General features: G+C 47.9%; 5 non-coding genes across 5 annotated transcripts; 2 read left to right on the forward strand and 3 right to left on the reverse strand.

The window, feature by feature from the left end:
* Positions 1-448: 448 nt before the first annotated feature.
* trnai-aau (transfer RNA isoleucine (anticodon AAU)) lies at positions 449-522 on the reverse strand. The gene has a single exon. It is a non-coding gene; the product is annotated as a tRNA-Ile (tRNA).
* A 541-nt stretch (positions 523-1,063) lies between these two features.
* trnae-cuc (transfer RNA glutamic acid (anticodon CUC)) lies at positions 1,064-1,135 on the reverse strand. The gene has a single exon. It is a non-coding gene; the product is annotated as a tRNA-Glu (tRNA).
* A 2,981-nt stretch (positions 1,136-4,116) lies between these two features.
* Positions 4,117-4,191, forward strand: trnai-aau (transfer RNA isoleucine (anticodon AAU)). Its single transcript has one exon. It is a non-coding gene; the product is annotated as a tRNA-Ile (tRNA).
* Positions 4,192-10,408: 6,217 nt separating this feature from the next.
* trnar-ucg (transfer RNA arginine (anticodon UCG)) lies at positions 10,409-10,481 on the forward strand. Its single transcript has one exon. It is a non-coding gene; the product is annotated as a tRNA-Arg (tRNA).
* Positions 10,482-14,492: 4,011 nt separating this feature from the next.
* Positions 14,493-14,564, reverse strand: trnae-cuc (transfer RNA glutamic acid (anticodon CUC)). The gene has a single exon. It is a non-coding gene; the product is annotated as a tRNA-Glu (tRNA).
* Between the last annotated feature and the right edge of the window lie 2,252 nt (positions 14,565-16,816).

Genomic DNA, 16,816 nt, shown 5'->3' on the forward strand with positions numbered 1-16,816 from the left:
GGGACGGTCTCCAGGTAGGTTCCTGACAAGCAAAGACCCCAGTGTGTCGGTACACTGTGAGGTGGCAGCCCCACCAACCGACTATCCTGCGGAGGACTAACAACTCACCCAGGAGAAACCATTTTGTTACGACACTGACCTCTGTGCCTGCACTGGATTATTATTTTTATATTTTATTCTCTGTAGTCTGCTGATTTCACACTGTGGGGGGTTATAGGACTGAGAGAAGGACCTTGCACCAATGTTGCATTAATATATAAAAACTATGCAGAGTTTGAATGTTGTAAAGAAATTTCATTGTCATGTTTATCATGACATTTAGAGGTTGGATTGATTAAAGCCACCAGATGTGATCCTGAACTGATTTGGAATCACTTCCTTACAACCAGACACCTCCTGCTGAAGGTGCGGGGCCAGCTGTGTTCCCCACAGTCACCATTGAGTTCTGTGGCCAGTATGGGGGTTGAACCCATGACTTTGGCGTTATTAGCACCACGCTCTGACCAGCTGAGCTAACTGGCCTACTCAAGGTGAAATGGAGACGAGGGTAGTTAAAGATAATTCACCAGATATTCAGCTCAACCAGTGAGAGATTTGGCTGCATTGGCAGCAGCCTCTTCATTGATATGAATTATCCATCAGTTCCGAGGTAAATCGTTTGCAGAGTCCTGGATCAGGTATCTTGAGACTTTTCAGGTGTCACACAAGTGTCAGCGTCTCTAAAACAAGACAAGATGAGCTTCTGGTCTTCTCTGTCATCCAGAGAGACTCTGACTGCATAAACTCTCCTCCAGCTGATGAACTCTGTCAGGAAGCACTCAGACATCAAACCACTGTCGTCTCTCAGCCTGGGCTTTCTCTCCACTGGATCCTCGGCTTCTTCTTCAGGTCTGTTGCTGCTGGTGGAACCTGGTCCTGTCTCGGTCTGATTCAGTTTCCCATTCACAAGTAATTGAGCTGCAGACTGAACGTGGATGTCACAGAGAAGGAGCACAATAGAACTGTTCTGCTTTGGATCCTGCTGTTCTCCACACGAACTCAAGACCAATCCTGAAAGAGACTCTTCCCTGACCGGGAATCGAACCCGGGCCGTGGCGGTGAGAGCGCCAAATCCTGACCACTAGACCACCAGGGACTTGGTGTCTCCATGTAGAGAATCATGGCTGTGAGATTGTGAGCTGGAAGTTTGACGTCAAGCCTCCATCAATCATTTTCTACAACATCAGAATCGGATCCAGGATTTTTCACGGAGCGGCCAGGATCTTTTTAATGAAGAGACCAAAAGCTACAACATGCTCCTGCTGACACCAACTGAAGTGTTGATTTAACTCTGAATGATGATTTTGACATTTTCTGAAGCTCCAGTCAGAACAGTAGAAACATGAAGCCCACAGAGAAAACGTGTGTGTCGTCCTGCTCTGACTGGATTATCTCCTCTGAAGCTGTAATGTGCAGTTTACCTGCTATGTTTGCGGCCTTGGAAAGGATTAAAGAACATAACCACACTTCAGCAAAGACAGCCTCTGAAGCGGACGGACTCCTTCACAAGATGAGCACATTTGAATTCACATTCATGCTGTGCTTTTGGAACTCGACACTGGGGAAGACAGAAACTCCAAATAGAACCTCCAGACATGAACACAGCTGTGCAGCTGTGTGGGACAGCTCAGGGAAATGTGCACAGATGTGGTAAAGCTGAAGTCTCTGAGACGGTCCAGCTGCTGGAACGGCCCCCATCCCGCCGCGGGGACCCTGTCTGTCCTGATGACCACGGCGTCCCGCGAATCATCCAGCCCGTTGCTCCCGCCCGCTCGGACACCTGCTGTCTTCATCCGCCGGTGGAGTGCTACTTCGACTCTCTTCGCCGCCGCTTCCGGACGTCCCGAGCATCCAGCATTGCCCATGGGACTTCGCCGTGTTATCAGGATTATCCTGGACTTCCGTGTTGACATGGACGGAGAAACAGCGGCTTACAGCCCCCGGTGGAGCCGGACACCACGTGATCGCGGGAGGTGGCTGCGGCCCAATCCCATTGGACACAGCTGACAGGAGCAGTGACATCATCAGCAGGTCGTCCTATTGGTCTCCTGAATGCTCGCTCTATCGCAAACAAATCCTTCTCTCTGAACGAACTGTTCACCAGTGAAAACCTGGACCTCCTGGTCCTCACTGAGACCTGGCAGAGAGACGGGGAGTTCCTCCACCTGGAAGAGCTGTGTCCTGCTGGACGCTCAGTCCTCGGTTGGCCCCGCCCCCGTCGCCGTGTGGGGTCTTGCTGCTGTGTACCGTGACAGGTACACCTGCAGAAGGATGAATTCTGACCACTACACCTCCGTTGAGTCCTAAATGATCAAAGTGGGCTCCTGTGACATATTTCACTGTGTCCTGGTCCTGTGTCTCCTAAATGACGTCAATGACTTCCTGTCATCCACTTTAAAACTGGATAAAGTTTTGGTTCTTGGAGATTTCAGCCTGCATGTTGATGATGGTTCATGTAACTCAGCAGCTGACCACTGACCTCTGACTGAATTCTTTAATTTCCAGCAGTAGGGGTCCGGCCCCGCCCACAGCAAAGGTCAGACTCTGGACCGGGTGTTCTCACTCGGCCTCCATGTTAGAAGTGTGTGTGTGGAGGATGTCCATCTGAGTGGCCACAGCTGTTTGTTTTTTGAACTGATTATTCCACCTGAACCTCAGCATGCCTCTACAGAGGTAGGAAGGAGGATCATCACTGAACCACAGCTGAGAGATTCTGGGCCTTGTTTGACTCTCGTGATCTGGCCCACTGGTCTGATGCTGATGCTTTATGTGCTGCTTTAACTCACTCTGTGGCTCCATTATAGACCGAGTGGCTCCACTAAAATCTAGCAATGTCTCCAGAAAGCAGCCGTCTCCCTGGTTAAAGGACAACAAGACTATGTCTGCTCAAATAAAGTCCCAACATCTCCATGATACGCTGCTCAAGGAGCGCCGGCCCGCCGAGCTGCACGTCTTGGTGTAGGACCGGGGCTCTGCACCGCATGCCGATGTTTCGAATTAACTGGTGCCCGTGTTAACTTGTGACCAATACATGACTGAAACTTTTAATAGTTCTGGCGAACGTCGGTTATCGACAGTTACAGTGAATGTATACGTTCAAAGTCTTTTGTGAGTCTTATGGTGCGTTCACACCGGACACGTCGCGGGGCGTCGTGGGCAGCGCTTTTCTATGCAAAGTCTATGGTGGACGAGCGTCGTGGAGCGGCGGGCGGCGGGGCGGCACGTCAGGAGCGTCAGGAGCGTATTATGGGCGCTGATATTATGGGTGCATGTAAACATGCCTACTGACACTCCCAGCAAGTCACTCAACAACCTGAAACACTGATGAACCATGGAAAGACCATCAAACAGTCTTCCCCTCAGTGAACCATTGTGTGAGAACTCATTCAGCCTCTAATAAGGTGACCACTGTGCCAGCAGGTCTTTCAAGGTGTGCTGCTTTACTGAGTCATTTTCTCAATCTCTCAACTGGGTTCCCCCAAGAATGGTAAGGGAGGGGCTCTGGTCTTTGTAATGCCAGGGAGCTGGCAAAGGTCTTTGATCAACTCCGACTCAAAGTCAGTTTCCTCAATTCCCTGATGCTCAGCTGGTCAGAGCATGGTGCTCATAACGCCACATTTGCAGCTTTTGGTCTCTTCATTAAAAAGATCTTGGTCGCTCCGTTAAAAATCCTGGATATGATTCTGATGTTGTTGAAAATGATGGATGGAGGCTTGACGTCAACCTCCAGCTCACAATCCCACAGCCATGATTCTCAAGCTGGAGACAACAGGTCCCTGGTGGTCTAGTGGTTATGGTTTAGCGATCTCACTGCCACGGCCTGGGTTAGATTCCCAGTCAGGGAAGAGTCTTTTTCGTCTTTGCCTTGTGTGGAGAACAACAGGATCCAGAACAGTTCTGTGCTGAAGTCAAAGAGGGTGTTTTTTGGGGGATGGGGTTAATCCACCATGCAGATGATTTGGATGGAATCACTGAGATGTTTCCACTGAGTTTGACAGATGACTTTTCAAGTCTCATTTTCCAGTCAAAATCAACACACATTTGAGAAGAACGTAGCTTCCAGAACTGACTGCAGCAGGCCAGTTAGCTCAGCTGGTCAGAGCCTGGTGCTAATAACGCCAAGGTCATGGGTTCAACCCCCCATACTGGCCAATGACTGGAATTCTAACTCCAAGTGCGGAACCCAACTTTCCCCACACATTTCGAGGGACATCTTTGTCAGGAAATTGACTCTTTTGAGGGTCCGTATTTACTTCACACGGGGTCAAGAACCAGTGATAGGACCGTGGACTTAGTTTGCACCAGGACCAGAACCACTGAGAGACTTAGTTTGGGCCTGAGCCTGAGCTGGAACATTGTGACTTTGGTTCTCATGACGGATCTGAAGATGCAGTTGATGGTCTCAGGCCAGCTGGCAGCTGGCGATCTTCCTGTAGCTCCATAGGCCTTGACCCTCCACCGTGTCTTCCCAGGGCTCCTGCCCCACAGGTGTTGGAAGAATGATGGCGAGTTGTGCCGGGTGCTCTGATCTGGACATGTCAGCCATCGATGGCTCCCAAACACAGTGGAAAGTTCCAAATCATCCACAAATGCTGGTTGGATGCAGCAACAGCTGATCAGGGTCCTCCGAACAGCTGACGCTGTAAGAGCCGCTAGCGTTATGGACCACTGGCCAGATCCAAAACAGCTGCTGAGAAAGTCTTTGGGGATTTTGTGTTGAGGTTTGGTTTTCCCACACGACTCCACCATGGCCAAGGTAGGGAGTTTGAGAACAAGCTGTTTGCCAAGCTTCAAGAGTGCAGTGGAGTAAAAGGGTCCAGAACCACATCGTACCATCCCCATGGGAACGGTCAGGTGGAATGATTTAACAGAACATTGCTATGGATGCTCCGAAACCTCCCAGAGACGGCAAAAGCAGACTGGAAAGCGTCCCTCAAAAGTGGTCCATGCCTACAATTGTACACGTAGTGAGGCCACCGGGTATGCACCCTACTTTCTGTTGTTTGGGAGAAACCCCAGACTTCCCATTGACTTGATGTTTGACCTCACAGTGAAAGAGCAAAGCATGTCACACAGAGATTATGCTGAAAGGTGGAAGGCTTGCATGAATGATGCTTACAAACTTGCCTCAGAGACAGCATACAAAGAGAGTAGGCGAGGAAAAATGCTTTATGACAGAAAAGTACATGGTGCATAACTGGACACAGGATGCAGAGTACTGGTCAGAAATTTCAATGAGACAGGAGGAGCAGGAAAGCTAAGATCATTCTGGGAGGACCAAGTATTTGTGGTGACACAAAAAAAATACAAGGACAGCCCGGTCTATGAAATTAAGCCGGAAAATGGAAAAGGACGAGTCCTGGTGGTCCACCGGAATCTTCTGCTGCCGTGTAACTTCTTACCAATCGAAACAGAAAACACACGTACAGAAGCAAGGAAGAAGAAACAAATAAACAAAAGAAGACATGAACAACTTGAGCAAGAACAAAGTTCAGAAGAGGAGGATGACTGGGAGAGTAATGGAGTGGTCAGCAGATCACCAGGAACAAGGTGTCCAGCATCAGTGGCCAAGGGAACCTGATCCTGACCCAGAAAATGTTACGGCAGGAGGTGATCAAGAGAGTGAAGGGGATCAACATGACACAGATGCTGAGACCCAAGGAAATGACAGCTCTCAACCAGCCATCCTGTATCACTCTTCTGAAAACGAGAACAGTGATCAAGCAGATGCTGAATCTCGCCTGTTGAAGAAAGAAAGTATCCTTCAGAGTAAGAAAACCAAAGTTGAGGTTTACTTATCATCAGTTAGGACAGCCTACTGTAGCATCTGACTAAAACATTTCATAGAGGTGTAACTCGGAGATGAAAGTAACATTGTAAAGAGCTCAGAATTGTCATTATTGTTAGTTGATATACTAGTTGATAAGCTCATTGAATGTTGTGATATGCTGATTTGGTTTGGAAATGCAGAATAAGACCTTGGAATCCAGCTTGGACTACACTACCATATGCTAAAGAGAGGTCAGAACTGTGTTAAGATGCCTTACTCAGAGAGGATGCAGATACCCATGCTAAAGTTGGAAGTGGCAGTGGATTGTCATCGTGCACAATGACACCACCCGCAAGCATTTGACACCAATGGGAGAGACCTGTCATATGAACTTGTGGCAACAGTCATGCATTCTGATGGACATTGTTGAACTCTGACTCCTACTCAGTTGTAACCTGCGTGAATGCAATTGATAATTTGCTGCATAAGGTCAGATAGTGTCATGTCGGGACGCCATGTAAGTTTTGAGGGGAGAGTGTAAGGGGAACATAGGTTACCCCCCATTTGATTATTATTTTACTTTTAGTTGTTTCCATTGTAATTTGTTTCATTCCCTAAAACTGTATTCCCGTCCCCATCAAATAACAGACACATAGGCTTGCACCCCTACTTCACCACCAGAGGGAGTATCCCCAAAAGTGAGCAGGGCTCTGGGCCAATATTGTGGAACGCACCCAGACAGAGGTGACAGCCATGTGTCATGTGTTTTTCAGAGACTGTTCACTAAAGCTCATCTTTAAAAAACCCACACGAGTCTGGTCATTCCTTCAAGTGTGCATCATGTAGAAGTTGTATTATTGTTACCGTTGTGGTTGAATGAAATGCCTCCCAATTTAATAATTCCTCAAATTCATTAACCTGATGGAGTTTCACATACGTAGGTCGTCTTCTTCTCTCTCAAGGATAATGCTGAAGGGTTGTTTACCAAATTACCCAGGGACCAACTGTGCCCCACCCTCCGGACAGGAGTTCAAAGCTCAGGTTTTCTTTTACTTTTAGCCCTGCAACTGCTAAACAGCTTCAAACCTTTGCCAACTCACACATTTTGTATCAGTAAAAAAAGACAATCATGCTGGAAAATGTGGTTCTAATCAGCCCATCAGTCTCAACATCCATCTGCATACAGCTCTGTTTAACACACTTCTGAGAAAGATTCCGAGTTGTGCCGGGTGCTCTGATGTGGACATGTCAGCCATCGATGGCTCCCAAACTCAGTGGAAAGTTTTACATCATCCAGAAATGCCATGCTATGTCTGCTATCTATGCTGGCAGCCAGCTGGTTGGAGGCAGCAACAGCTGATCAGGGTCCTCCGAACAGCTGACAGAGCTGCTGGTGTTATAGAGAACCGGCCGGATCCATCGGTCCTGGGTCCTTCTCCAGTCCAGAAACATCTAGAAGGAGCTGATGACAGTGATCAGGTCCATGAACATATCTCAAGTGAGCCCTAAACCTGACTGGGACTCCTTCAGTGCTGGGTTTCTGTTATCCGGTAATTACCGGACTTTGACCGGGAAAATCTGCCCAAGTCCGACATATTTGAACACCACCGGTCAAAATGTCCACTGAAAAATATTCCCTCCAAGCTCAATTTGAATTAGAAAAGGCAATTTCCACGTCATTTTATTTAAAAAAACAACAACAACAAAACTTCGAATCTTATCTTTTATGAACCGGCCTGGTCGATGTGGAACAAAACATTTTTTCTTCAGGCGAAACTAAACTTGTAGCACGTGTTTCATTACTCCGACAAAGCGTGCAGTGCAACAACAATACAGCAGGAGACACATGTGGAAACAGCCGAAGCTTAAAGACTTTTTTACTAAACAGAATAGCTCAGAGGAGAAAGGGTTTGAGCCCTACAGAGGCTGTCCAGGTGGATCCTGACCGTCATTATGGGGGAGCTGTCCGGGACTCCGCTGTTGGACTCCTCATTACTCATTGACGCTCAGTGCAGGTTTTATAATCAGTAGTTGTAAACAGTCCACTCAGCTTGTTAGATAACTTTACTTTGTAGAAAGAACAAATGTTTCTAGGACCAAATTATTTAGGTTTTTAAATCACTTTGCCACGAAGAGCGACAAAGATTACATCCACTGAAGATACTCCCCCACTTAATGACAGGAATAGATTTTTATGTCCTGATCTTTGGGCATATCCTTGAATAAATCCCCTACCACTCTATTGAAATGTTGTCCGCACGAAATTCGACAGGCGAGGGCGGGGCCCTTTGAAAAGTGTGCCCCCCACCAAGCCTCATGGAAGCTGCAGGGGTGTACTTTGCAGCATTTAAGCTCAATTAATTCAGATAATATTTGACGGGGAAACCAAACACTTGTCTGGTAAATTGAAAACCTGCCGGTCACGTTGTCCACTGCATTTTTTTATAGATGAAACCCTGCTTCAGTGTCTTCGACCATCAGGATGGAGTGGAGGACGCCACAGGAATGCAGGGATTTCCTCCAGGACCGAAGAGAAGCTCAATGACAGATCATATTGGAGCTGCTTTCCAAACCCAAGCAGGTTCTAACATTCACAGGTGAGCAGAGACAACACCTTGTGACAGAACAGATGAATCAGTAAACACACAGCAACAAGATGGTGGCTGAGACAATCCCAGATACTCCTAACCACGAACGGACTTGAACACTCAATTTTCTGATCCGAAGTCAGACGCCTTGTCCGTTTGGCCACATGGTCTTGTGTGAAGTGGTTGTGGTCAGTGGTTCTGGTCCAGGATTAAGATAACTCCAGGTTCCTCTCAGTGGTCCTGGTCCTGGTCTAAAGTAAATATCTATCAGGCTCGTTCCTTCTTCTCAAATAGTTTTGTGGTCATATTAGTCTGACAGCTTCTGGTAGTTCTGACTCAGTGAGAGGAGATTTCATGATTTGCGTGAAAATGTCTGAGCAGGTTCAACACTGTGACTGAGACATGAGGCTCACCTTCATTCTCCTGCAGCCACACCAAGTTCCAGAAGCCAGCACTCAGTCCTCTTGGAGTTCAGTGGTGTGTTGAAGCTGATGAAGTCCAAGTCAGAGTCATGCTCCAGGAAGCTGTTTCACACCAAACCTTGGGAAAGTCACATGATTTGAACTCCACAGTTTCAACAAAGGTCAAACAAAACAACTAACCTTGAAGAAAGAAGAGAAGCAGAAACGTTTGTCCTTAAACTGGCACAGGAAGATGCTTTCCCACAGGACGTCCAGAGACTGGAAGCTCAGAAAGTGAAGACTCTGGACAAGAACAAGAGGTTCCACCAGTTGAATGCCTTCCTGGACAGTTCTGTAAAGAAGACATTTAGCTGTGTCAAAGATGGAGGAGAGAGCAATGAACTCTGGCAGGATGGAAACGAGAACTCCTGAAAAACCTTCAGCAACATCTGAAATGGAAAAAAAACAAGAAATTTATAAGTGAATGACACTGTGGTCCTACAAGATGACAGACCACCAAGAGATGAGTGGAAGCTCAGCAGAGTTGTAGAAGTTGAAGCTTGTGCTGATGGAAAGGAGCCAAAGTTAAGCTACTTGTCAGTGAGTCAACATTTGAGAGAACGACTCAGCAAAGCAGCACAGCTTGAAAGACCTGCTGACACAGTGGTCACCTCATTAGAGGCTGAATGACTTCCACACAAAGGTTCACTGAGGGGAAGACGTGGTTGATGGTCTTTCCATGGTTCATCAGGGTTTCAGGTTGTTGAGTGACTTGCTGGGAGTGTCAGTGCTGCTGCAGGTATGAGTTTTGAAGCATCATGAACTTGACTGTTGTTTAACGCTGGGACATGAAGGAGAAAGCTCCAACAGTTATGAAGGTAGTTCGAGAGCTTTTCCTGTTGTGACTCAGTGAGAAGAGATTGTCTGAGATCCAAGTCCAGACTCTCCTGCAGCCACACACACTTTCAGAACCCATGACCTTGGTGTTATTCGCAGCACACTGTGACCAGCTGAGCTAACTGGCCTGCTTCAGTTTATCTGGAAGCTATGTTCTTCTGACATTTGTTTTGATTTTGATTGCAAAAAAATGAATGAGACTTGACAGTCATCTATCAAACACAATAGAAATTCCTCAGTGATTCCATCCAAATCATCTGCATGGGGTTGTCTCTCGTCGTTGTGCTGAAATCAGTCTTGTCCATGTCAAAAATAAAAATCTGCTCCAGGTTCATTTTGTATTATTTTCAATGCAGCCTTTAAATCCAGGCTGTCAGTCCACCTTAAAGGAATATTTCAAAAGACAAACTGAACAGAGCTCACTGCTCCTTGATCAGGTCTTCATTGTGTCTTATATTGGCGACATAGCAGAGTCAGTCACACAGATTGATGAACCAACACAAGTCCAGCCGTTCTTGTGTTGTAGCTGACGTCTGTCCGCTCAGGTGTGATTTTGTTTTTCTCTTCTTTCTTCAAGGGTAGTTGTTTTGTTTGACCCTTGTTGAAATTGTGGAGTTCAAATCAAGCAACTTCCCCAAGGTTTGGTGTGAAACAGCTTCCTGGCAGCATGAAGCTGTGGGGCAGATTACCTAGTGGGGCAGATAACCGAGTGGGACCACGTGGCCTAATGGACAAGGCGTCTGACTTCGGATCAGAAGACTGAGGGTTCGAGTCCCTTCGTGGTTAGGAGTGTCTCAGACACCATCTTGTTGTTGCTGTGTGTTTACTGATCCATCTGTTCTTTCACAAGGTGTTGTCTCTGCTCACCTGTGAATGTTAGAATCGCTTGTGTTTGGAAAGCAGCTCCAATATGATCTGTCAGTGAGCTTCTCTTCAGTCCTGGAGGAAATTCCTGCATTCCTGTGGCGTCCTCCACTCCGTCCTGATGGTCGGAGACACTGGTCCAGTTTACATGTTGTTTTTCCAATCCGATTGAAAACGATCATGTTAAACACATGTGTATACATGGACGGTATACACAGCGATCAGCGATCAATCCTCGTTCACCAGGACCCTGGATGAAGCGGATCATGCTGCGTTCTGTGACATGAGCACAAAGTCTCTCGTGGAACTTCCAGGTCTTCCTCTCTGCAGCAGCAGTCCTCAGCGCCGAGCAGAGAGTTTTTATCTGCTGGATCTGCTCAAAAAATGTTCCAACAGCTCCATGAGACGCTGCTCAAGGAGCGAGCGTTCCGCCCAGCAGCACATCACGGTGTAAATCACCGGAGCTCTGCTGCACCTGCTGATGTTTCGAATTAACTGGTCTCCCTGTTAACTTGTGACCAACAGATGTTGAAAAACCTACTAGCGAACGTGAGTTATCTACAATTACAGTAAATTCATAACTTTACAGTCTTTTGTGAGTCTTGTTTTGACATCTGCTGTTACCAGAATGTGTTTACACATGTGAACCAGTTAATCCATAACACCGGCCGGGCGGTCGCTCATCGTCTGCTGCGGTGCTCTTTGAACAACTCACTGTTGCGCAATTTGCAGCCATCTCTCCTCTCTAGTGTTTGTTCTCTTGTGGTTTTTATTGAAAAAATGTTTCTCAACCACCGTCCAAGTGCTTGTGCTTGTTTTTGACTTTCCTGCTTCTTGTTCACTGCGTTTACGTACTATTGAACGCATGCGCGGAACAAATAACCCCTGAGTTTAATCCACTCTGCTGTCGAAGGCCACATATATGAGACATGGAGCAGATTATCAATCAGTGCAGTTTACCTCGTACAATCGGATCCCAATCACAACCCGCTCCGAGTGAAACGGATCCACTCGGGCGTTTACATGGTAAATGGTCTACACTTATATAGCGCTTTTACACTGCATTGACAGAGCCCAAAGCGCTTTACACTGCATTAACACATTCACCCATTCACACACACATTCACACACCAGTGGAGGCGGCTGCCATGCAAGGCGCTCAGTGGGGGCAGTTCGGGGTTCAGTGTCTTGCCCAAGGACATTTCGACATGCAGACAGGGGGAGACAGGAATCGAACTAACAACCTCCCGATTGCAAGACAACTGCTCTCCCCACTGAACCACAGCCACCCGTTTACATGAACCTTTTACAATCGGCTTCACCTTACAATCCCATTATACGGGCTACTGAAGGAGTCCGAGTCAGACTCAGGGCTCACTTCAGATATGTTCATGGACCTGATCACTGCAATCGGCTCTTTCTGGATGTTCCTGGACTGGAGAAGTACTTGGGACCGATGGATCCGGCCGGTGCTCTATAACGCTAGCAGCTCTGTCAGCTGCTCGGAGGACCCTGATCAGCTGGTGTGTTCGGACCGGGAGACACGGCGTGGACCGTCGGAACCTCCGCACACTGAAGCGTGGTGTACCATCAGACACTTTTAATCTTCAGCTGACTTTGTTGGACGTGAGATCAGTCTCCAACAAAACTGTTTAGCTGCAGCTATCTGAGTTAAAAGCTCCTCCAGCTGTTCTGTGTACAACTTGCATTTTGAAGCTGAAATAAATCCGATACACTGATCTTCTCGTTTTCCCTCCACAAACCATAAATCATACAGCTAACAACTTCAACCTCAGTTCCACAACCAGAAATAAATAATAAGTATTGGTATGCAATGCAACAAAACAACACTCGAAGTGAAGAAATGCATATGTTGTCAGTCCAACATTTCCACACCACCATCCTGCACTTTGAACTTATGATGGTGAGGAGCGCTTGCACCTCCAGGTAGCAGGAGGTCAGTTGGCTCTGCAGGGTCATGGGTTGAACCCCCTTACCCCCGATGCACACCGGATGCAGTCCGGCTCCGGAACGGCTGCAGTCTGGACACCGCAGCTAATCCGTTGTCATTAAAATCAATGCTGTGGTGCACACCGGCCGCGGTCCGGCTCCGGTCCGGCTCCGGAGCCTCTGCGGAGCTCCGGTCTCTTTCCGCAAGGATCCTATTTTTCCGGATGCCGGAGCCCTACCGCGTCAATCCAGAGAAAATAAGTCGGGTGCCGGAAGGAAACGCGATACGTGTTCCAAAATAAGTGACTTCAAAATAAAATCTGTGTGAATCACAGTGCTGCGGAATACCGGACTGCATCCAGAGTGCATGAGGGGTTACTGACCACACAAGTGTATTGGTAGTGCCATGGCTGAGACAATCCCACAGCTGCTCCTAACAACAGAGGGACTTCAACCCTCAATCTTCTGATCCGAAGTCAGGCGCCTTGTCCATTTGGCCATGTGGTCCCATTTGAAGCCCTTGTGTTCAGTGGTTCTGCTGCTGGTCTAAAGTATCTCCAGGTTCCTCTCAGTGAACAAGAGGTTCCACCAGTTGAATGCCTTCCTGGACAGTTCTGTAAAGAAGACATTTAGCTGTGTCAAAGATGGAGAAGAGAGCGATGAACTCTGGCAGGATGGAAACGAGAACTCCTGATAAACCTTCAGCAACATCCGAAATGGAAAAAAACAAGAAATTCGCAAGTGAATGACACTGTGGTCCTACAAGATGACAGAGCACCAAGAGATGAGTGGAAGCTCAGCAGAGTTGTAGAAGTTGAAGCTTGTGCTGATGGAAAGGAGCCAAAGTTAAGCTACTTGTCAGTGAGTCAACATTTGAGAGAACGACTCAGCAAAGCAGCACAGCTTGAAAGACCTGCTGACACAGTGGTCACCTTATTAGAGGCTGAATGAGTTCCACACAAAGGTTCACTGAGGGGAAGACATGTTTGATGGTCTTTCCATGGTTCATCAGGGTTTCAGGTTGTTGAGTGACTTGCTGGGAGCGTCAGTGCTGCTGCAGGTATGAGTTTTGAAGCATAATGAACTTGACTGTTGTTTAATGTTGGGACAGGAAGGAGAAAGCTCCAACAGTTATGAAGGTAGTTCATGTTAGTTTGAAAGCTTCTGGTGTTCTGACTCAGTGAGAAGAGATTATTTGAGATTCAAGTCTCACCAGAGTCTCCTGCAGCCACAAGAACTTATCATTCTACTGCTGTGGCCAGTATGGGGGTTGAACCCATGACCTTGGCGTTATTAGCACCACGCTCTGACCAGCTGAGCTCACCGCCTACTGGAGTCAGTTCTGGAAGGTACGTTCTTCTAAAATGTGTGTGATTCTGACTGGAAAATAAGACTTGAGCAATCATCTGTCAAACAAATTCGAAACACTTCATTTTTGCATCCCAATCATCTGCATGGTGGATTAACCAGGAACCCATCTGGAGCTGGAGGGTTCTGCAGGATCTTAAGCCCGCCACACACTACAGGATTTTTCCTCTCGGGAGGAGAAGATCGGGCAAAATTCAGCCTGGTCATCCTGTAGTGTGTGGAGGCTGTTCTAGCACTGTGATCTTCTGGACAGAGATCTGACATGTTGTTTCCTGTGTCATGCCTCCAGCTTGGGGGTTCCTGCCCCTCCCCCCATCACTCCTGGACCACTGCTGCCTTCACAGCCCACATCTTCTCTTTCAGTTCTTGGTGTTTCTCCAGCAGTTCCTGTTCTTCCTTTCTGATGTTCTGTCACTGGATCCTCTGCTCCGACTCTTCAGGTCCGTTCCTGCTGGTGGAACCTGGTCCTGTCTCTGTCTGATTCAGTTTACCATTCACAAGCAATTGAGCTGCAGACTGAACATGGATGTCACAGAGAAGGAGCACAATAGAACTGTTCTGCTTTGGATACTGCTGTTCTCCACACAAACACAAGACCAATCCTGAAAGAGACTCTTCCCTGACCAGGAATCGAACCCAGGCCGTGGCGGTGAGAGCACCAAATCCTAACCACTAGACCACCAGGCACTTGGTATCTCCATGGCTGTGAGATTGTGAGCTGGAGGTTTTACGTCAAGCCTCCATCCATCATTTTCCACAACATCAGAATCGGATCCAGGATTTTTCACGGAGCGGCCAAGATCTTTTTAATGAAGAGACCAAAAGCTACAACATGCTCCTGCTGACACCAACTGAAGTGTTGATTTAACTCTGAATGATCATTTTGACATTTTCTGAAGCTCCAGTCAGAACAGTAGAAACATGAAGCCCACAGAGAAAACGTGTGTGTCGTCCTGCTCTGACTGGATTATCTCCTCTGAAGCTGTAATGTGCAGTTTTACCTGCTATGTTTGCGGCCTTGGAAAGGATTAAAGAACATAACCACACTTCAGCAAAGACAGCCTCTGAAGCGGACGGACTCCTTCACAAGATGAGCACATTTGAATTCACATTCATGCTGTGCTTTTGGAACTCGACACTGGGGAGACAGAAACTCCCAAATAGAACCTCCAGACATGAACACAGCTGTGCAGCTGTGTGGGACAGCTCAGGGAAATGTGCACAGATGTGGCAAAGCTGAAGTCTCTGAGACGTCCAGCTGCTGGAACGGCCCCCATCCCGCCGCGGGACCCTGTCTGTCCTGATGACCACGGCGTCCGCGAATCATCCAGCCCGTTGCTCCCGCCCGCTCGACACCTGCTGTCTTCATCCGCCGGTGGAGTGCTACCTTCGACTCTCTTCGCCGCGCTTCCGACGTCCCGAGCATCCAGCATTGCCCATGGACTTCGCCGTGTTATCAGGATTATCCTGGACTTCCGTGTTGACATGACGGAGAAACAGCCGGCTTACAGCCCCCGTGGAGTCGGACAACCACGTGATCGCGGGAGGTGGCTGCGGCCAATCCCATTGGACACAGCTGACAGGAGCAGTGACGTCATCAGCAGGTCGTCCTATTGGTCTCCTGAATGCTCGCTCTATCGCAAACAAATCCTTCTCTCTGAACGAACTGTTCACCAGTGAAAACCTGGACCTCCTGGTCCTCACTGAGACCTGGCAGAGAGACGGGGAGTTCCTCCACCTGGAAGAGCTGTGTCCTGCTGGACGCTCAGTCCTCGGTTGGCCCCGCCCCCGTCGCCGTGTGGGGTCTCGCTGCTGTGTACCGTGACAGGTACACCTGCAGAAGGATGAACTCTGACCACTACACCTCCGTTGAGTCCTAAATGATCAAAGTGGGCTCCTGTGACATATTTCACTGTGTCCTGGTCTACCACCCTCCTGCCCTGCTGGTGTCTCCTAAATGACGTCAATGACTTCCTGTCACCCACTTTAAAACTGGATAAAGTTTTGGTTCTTGGAGATTTCAGCCTGCATGTTGATGGTGGTTCATGTAACTCAGCAGCTGACCTCTGACCTCTGACTGAATTCTTTAATTTCCAGCAGTAGGGGTCAGGCCCCGCCCACAGCAAGGTCAGACTCTGGACCTGGTGTTCTCACTCGGGCCTCCATGTTAGAAGTGTGTGTGTGGAGGATGTCCATCTGAGTGACCACAGCTGTTTGTTTTTTGAACTGATTATTCCACCTGAACCTCAGCCTGCCTCTACAGAGGTAGGAAGGAGGATCATCACTGAACCACAGCTGAGAGATTCTGGGCCTTGTTTGACTCTCGTGATCTGGCCCACTGGTCTGATGCTGATGCTTTATGTGCTGCTTTAACTCACTCTGTGGCTCCATTATAGACCGAGTGGCACCTCAAAAATCTAGCAATGTCTCCAGAAAGCAGCCGTCTCCCTGGTTAAAGGACAACAAGACTATGTCTGCTCAAATAAAGTCCCAACATCTCCATGATACGCTGCTCAAGGAGTAGATTTTTTATGTCCTGATCTTTGGGCATATCCTTGAATAAATCCGCCTACCACTCTATTGAAATGTTGTCCGCACGAAATTCGACAGGCGAGGGCGGGGCCCTTTGAAAAGTGTACCCCCCCACCAAGCCTCATGGAAGCTGCAGGGGTATACTTTGCAGCATTTAAGCTCAATTAATTCAGATAATATTTGACGGGGAAACCAAACACTTGTCTGGTAAATTGAAAAGCTGCCGGTCACGTTGTCCACTGCATTTTTTTATAGATGAAACCCTGCTTCAGTGTCTTCGACCATCAGGATGGAGTGGAGGACGCCACAGGAATGCAGGGATTTCCTCCAGGACCGAAGAGAAGCTCAATGACAGATCATATTGGAGCTGCTTTCCAAACCCAAGCAGGTTCTCACATTCACAGGTG

The sequence above is a fragment of the Salarias fasciatus genome, unplaced genomic scaffold, assembly GCF_902148845.1.
Source record: "Salarias fasciatus unplaced genomic scaffold, fSalaFa1.1, whole genome shotgun sequence".
NCBI lineage: Eukaryota > Metazoa > Chordata > Actinopteri > Blenniiformes > Blenniidae > Salarias > Salarias fasciatus.